This window comes from Telmatherina bonti, assembly GCF_933228915.1.
Source record: "Telmatherina bonti genome assembly, chromosome: 1".
Classification (NCBI taxonomy): domain Eukaryota; kingdom Metazoa; phylum Chordata; class Actinopteri; order Atheriniformes; family Telmatherinidae; genus Telmatherina; species Telmatherina bonti.
Window position 1 is genome coordinate 17916525 of NC_136619.1, and position 6189 is coordinate 17922713.

Genomic DNA, 6189 nt, shown 5'->3' on the forward strand with positions numbered 1-6189 from the left:
TAATCTTTTGAAATATTAAACTTACAACATGAAACATGAGATCTCAAGAGGAATGCACCTCACCTCAAATGTGAGTATTGGTGCATAAGCAATTGGCCATGAGGGAATGCAGTTTAGTGAAGTTGCAAAGACACTTTTTAAAACCATACTGCTCTCCTTCCCATTTCATTATGCACCACATAACATGATAACCTGCTGTACCTCCCCGGACCACTGTAAGCCACATAAACCTTGAACCTGTACCTCTGTACTCTGAATCGTTAAATAAGTTAGATGTTTTGTAGATGCATAAAATTCTGCCTTCTATTTGTCTTCTGATTCGGCTTCTGGGTTTTAATGAATTCTTTAAGTCTCCAAATATAGTAATATTTAATGAATAATAATTCATTCAACAGATTACATGCAGCCTTTGATGATTTAATATTTAAATAGAACTAAATATTTATATCCATTCTTCAAATCAAACACCTTCTCTCCTGATACTGTGGGGGAAAAGGAACAAACATACAAATACTGGTACTCTTTCTGGATGCTTAACACCTCAGCAGACTTTTAGTCTCCCTCTGTCCAACACCAAGTTCAAGAATAAGAGTAAAAAGAAAAAGAAAAAGAAAAAAGAAAAAAAGCCTGCACTGAGTAAAAACCAGAACAAGGCATGTCAGTTCACACCAGCTGACGATTCAGCATGCCACCCAGGAGTTCTACATCAGGAAGGACCCAGATCTTGTGACCTCCAGTCAGTTTATCATATTCTTCTATTATTTTATTACTTCCATGCAGCTGGGCCCTTTACATTTCCACAGTCTCATCATAGATTTACTTCCCGATCATCCTGAGACTATAAATCTCTGTTATAAACGTGTATTAGAAAGCAGCTAACAGTCCTCACTCAAGCAGGTTTGAAAGCTATTGATTCTAACTGAGCAGTCTTTCTGTCCTCATAGCCCTAAAATGGCAGATTATAAGACTGAGAACCTGAAAAGACTACCAACAAACACACACACAGAAACTCAATGAACTAAAATAAAAGGGGGAGGTTAAATACTGATTAAACTAATAACAAACATGAGGCAGACGTGACTACATGACCCAGAAGCCAGAAATAGGAAGTAAAGCAAACACAATTCATAAGTTTAAAAAAACTCCACAAAATAAAACAGTGAAGACAATAATTTAAAAAAAAATGACATGACCAGAAACTAAGATTAAGAGCCCCAAGGCCTTGTCTGGAGATGTGGGTTATGGGAATATCCTTTAACAAAATTCCACTCTCCAGTCACCAACAGAGACAGCACTTCCTCACTTCCTCTGTATGTTGTGATCATTCTGTAGTAATTTTGCAACAGCAGCTGACAATGAATGAATAATAGGTTAGTTTGGTAAAAGGTTAAGCTTAATGTTTATGTGGCGAAAATATTACTTAGACAGCCAATAAATCCTTTCTTGCCACTAATGCAGGATGTGACATTTTCTGACACATTAAATCCATCAGAGAAAAGAGGCAAAACAGGTGAAAAAAACCCACTATCTGTTATTTACAAAATTTCAGTCACAAAAACAAGTCATAACATCTTTAAAAAACTATTATAACAGTCATCATGGTAACAAAACAAACATATTAAGTGTAATAAAACAATGCTAATAGTCAAAAACACTGTTGCTCATCATCCTGCTCCATTAACCTGCTGGTATCGATCATGCACACTAAGAAGCAGGGCAAAACAGCCCAAATAAGTTATTTTGCAATTAAACATTGTCTCAAAACAAATATTTCTCATGACAAACATAATTTCTATATGGCTCTAACGATTAGCAGTAGCACATTTCTTCAGGCAAATAAAAGAAAAAAAGAAAAAAAAAACTGAATTAAGGTTAAAAACTAACCATACACAAAGAAACTCTACAAAAGCAATAAACACAAGTAGAAAACTTAGTTTTCCACAATATTTTACCTTATCTATTTCACCAGTTCTTATGTGTTGGGTCACTATGTTGAGGCTACTTTCGGAGTCAAACATCTCACCTCAGGGAGATTTTCAGGTGAAACTAAACTAAAAAAAATGCTGACTATAAGTATAAATGAATGGTAATGTTACTCAGAAACTGACATATTTTCACGTCCCTGTCAATATCTTTCATACAGTTAAAGTTGTTCTTTTATTTCCAGTGATAAAGGTTTTACTGCTTGCTCGCAATTTTTGTTCTTGTGTACAAAAATTTGAACATCTATTTTTGTGGAAAATCTCATCAAGTAATGTTATTTTTCTCAAATCTTTCACTACTATTTAATGCATGAAAAACAGGTCTGCTTCCTAATATTTGTTCTGCAGTAAATCAAATGACAGTGTATGCTTGGATTGACAGCATGACAATCAGATTTTTGCTCTTTCCTTTAAGACTGAAGTAATTCTATTATTTTAGGACAATCACAAATCACTCTTCAGCACCACTTAACTCAAACAAAGCCGACTCACTTGTCTCAGATTGTATCACGCTTTGTAGAATCGGATGCATCTGATCCATCTCTTTGACCTGACTCTTGTCAGTGGAAAATTTATCATAACAGTTCAGGAAATCAAAGCAGAGTTGGGTTACTAAAATTAATACAAGTATACACTATCAGTCAAAAGTTTGGACACACTTTCCCACTGAATCTAATGGGAAAGTGTGTCCAAACTTTTGACTGGTATTGTGTATCTGTCTTATGGTTACATTATTCAGACAGCGGTGCTGTGCATTTTTGTAAGAAGGGCAATTGAGTGTGGATATATAGAATATACAGTGATTTTAACAAGATTTAGGGAAGAAAATTGCATGGATGCCATGTAAAATAAGACATAACTGATGAAGATTTATGACATTAATGTTAATATTTCTTCTCAAGCATGGAAACTGCTTTTAACATTAGTATCTTAATGTAAATGAGCAAAGAAATCTTCTGAAAGGGATTAGTGTGATGTCTGTGAGGTAACTAAAACTAGCCATATGGTTATGGTGATGTTGAGATTTCCTGGCTTAGTTCCACAGCATCAAAACTCACGATCAACACAGCAGCTGTCCCCCCGCTGTCTGACCCTGACCTGAAAAGCTTGCAGCTGTTGCTTGAGATGTGTCACTTGTAAATCTGTTCCTTCACTACAGCACAGATCAGGAGTGTTCCACTTCAAATCCATGTAATCATCATGAAAGTCTCATATAAACCTGCCATGCGTTTTCTGTTGTCTAAATATGTAAATGTATGTCCCATAAATTGCACTGCAAATTTTGATTGGATTGATAGATTTGCTTTAAGCATTACAAGTCCAAACTGAGTCGACAGCCATTGAATCTCAGATGCATACTCTGCCATCTGCCTGCAGACGTACAAACATTTACACAAAACCTTGATTCCAAGACTTAACAAGAAACTACACTGCTTCACATTGATTTATTACAGATTTACTGTAAACTCTAACAACACTGTAACATCAAGTCATCATTATGGGACCGTGCAGCTCCTGACTCAGAGTTAAACGAACCCACTCATACAGTGCAAATCTTTTAGACTTCTAGTTTGTTTTTCTGTTCTCTTTACTGGTGCCGGTTCATATTTGCAATAAAGAATTAGTTCTCAAATATTTTATCTGGTGAAATAATGGTCATAAATACTGATTATTACAACTGTACCATTGCTTGTACCAGAGAGGGGCAACTTGCAGCAGTACATGCAAAGCAGTATCTGATATGGAAAATATATGCACAAAAGCTGTTGAGTGATGAAGTCCATGGGTTAAAAAAAACCACACACATATAGGGAACAATGCACTTCTGCTAGCCATTGATCAATGCTTGTCAGAGCCGTCAACTTTCTGCTGTGAGAAAATGAAATAAATGGCCCTTTGGCGCGAACGGCTGAATTGGTCTCTGTTAGAGAGAGGTGCAGCACAGAGTTTTCATGCTGAGAGAGTGATGATGAAAGCTGCGCATTAAGTGTCATGCCACTTTAGCAGAGGTATGAAGATAGCAGCCTGATCTGCAGGAAATCATTCTAATTCCTTCTGCATTTTCGCTCTCCTGATTATTTTTTACTGACTGTGAAATTATTTCAAACAATCGCCTTAGAAGCATCAGCTTCATTACATGGCACTGAATAGACAGAGAATAATGAGAAAGCAAATGCTACATGTCCGAAAAAATTTGCAGTTTGACTGAGGCGATAAGAAATGCTACTCTGATGTGCAGATGGTGTTAAATGTTGTGGAGTTTGAAACTAATAGTTACGAGAATGTTAATTCTGTTGTGCGAAAAGCACCAAAGCGACTGAGAAAACTGTAATGGCTGTGTATATTATTTCATTCACTCATTCATTAAATACATTTAAATGAAAAAAATGCTGCTTTTTGAGGCAAATGTTGTTATGCAATTAAAATGTTAATGTTAATGTGATTAATAAGATTAATTAATTACAAAACCACTAATTAATCAGACTAACTTTTTAAACTGAGTCCTAATTAAAAAAAACTTAATTTGGTGTTTTTCATCTAAGAATGAGGATCAAACAGTGTCAGAGATTATAAACATGAGTGCAATTAAGTATTAAGTTCCTCTCAAGGGCTTTCAATGAGTAAATCCGGAAGAATAGAAAGACAATAACATCATGTTTGGGTCAGTTTGTTCCCATCCCTTCCTTCCTGGCTGTGAGTTGACAGACATTTAATCAAAATTAATCCATCTCAGTGCATCTCTGATCCTACCTACAAGGACGTGCAAAATGAAAATGATCGTGCAATAGATTAGTGAAATATTAGGAAGATAAAAGCTTTTTTTTTTTTTTTTTAAATCATCTGCTTGGATGTTCTTCTTGCTTTTTAATTTTTTCAAAACTCTAAATGTCCAAAAAATGAATAAACGTTCAAGCTAAATCAAGTCATTAAAGTATTTTACACCGCTGAGTGGTCGTTGTATGTGCACTGTGCATAAAGTCTGCATTGATCATATCTAATCAACAAATCAGTTGACTCTGTGATGAATTATAAATGAGTAAAAAGGCTTGATGTAGTTTGGTTGGATTGAGAAATAGTTGCTAAATTTTGAGACACATTTAGAACAGAAAAAATATTCATGTCGACAAAATGATCCAGTAAAAATGTCGCGCAAATTCTTCATAAAACCATTGGTGAGAAATAAATCGATAAAACTCCACTTGTGTTTTATGTCATTTCTTATGTAGCAGCAGGAAAAGAAGTTCAACAAAGCACAAGCATTCACAGAAGTTGTTTACAATTCATTCAAGAGCATTTTTACTCTGCTCAAGGTCACACAGGTCATGTTTCTCTGCAGCCACTAAATTCAGTTTGTGGTTGGATTTTACCTGAAACTAAACAAAACAGTTCACTTGTTGGTCATTACTTGCGAGGACACGTCTGTGGATGAAAAGGTTCTTTTTATCAGGTCATCCGTGTCCTCAAGTAATTCTTTTGAAAAGACGGATAAAAAAAAGAATGGGTTGTGATGAAAGACTACTTTTCTTAATATCCATCACTTCTTCTCCTTGCCCTAGATAAGACATTGCCATGGTAACAGAGCTGTATAATTTGCAATGACTATCTATCTATCTATCTATCTATCTATCTATCTATCTATCTATCTATCTATCTATCTATCTATCTATCTATATATATATATATATATATATATATATATATATATATATATATCTATATATGTATATATATATATATATATACATATATATATCTATATCTATATCTATCTATATATATATATATATATATATATATATATATATATATATATATATATATATATATATATATATATCTATATCTATATCTATATCTATATATATATATATATATAGATATAGATATATAGATATAGATGGATAGATAGATGGATAGATGTTATGTTCCCCATGTCAGTGGTTTGCAAAGAAACCTGGAATTCCTTAAGTTGCATAAAAATACATCTTTCATCCACATCAGTACTTACAACAGGAGACACTGCTGCAGCATCATATTTAAAATGCTCTATTTGGACTTTTTTTTTTCTTCAGAAATCTCATCTTTGATTTCTCAGTGGGTTAAGCATGCCAAGACAAAAAGGAACATTCTATAGTTACATTGCTTGCAGATATGCACAGTAGTACCATTGCTTCACAGCAGCACGGTTATGGTGCGAACCTCCGCT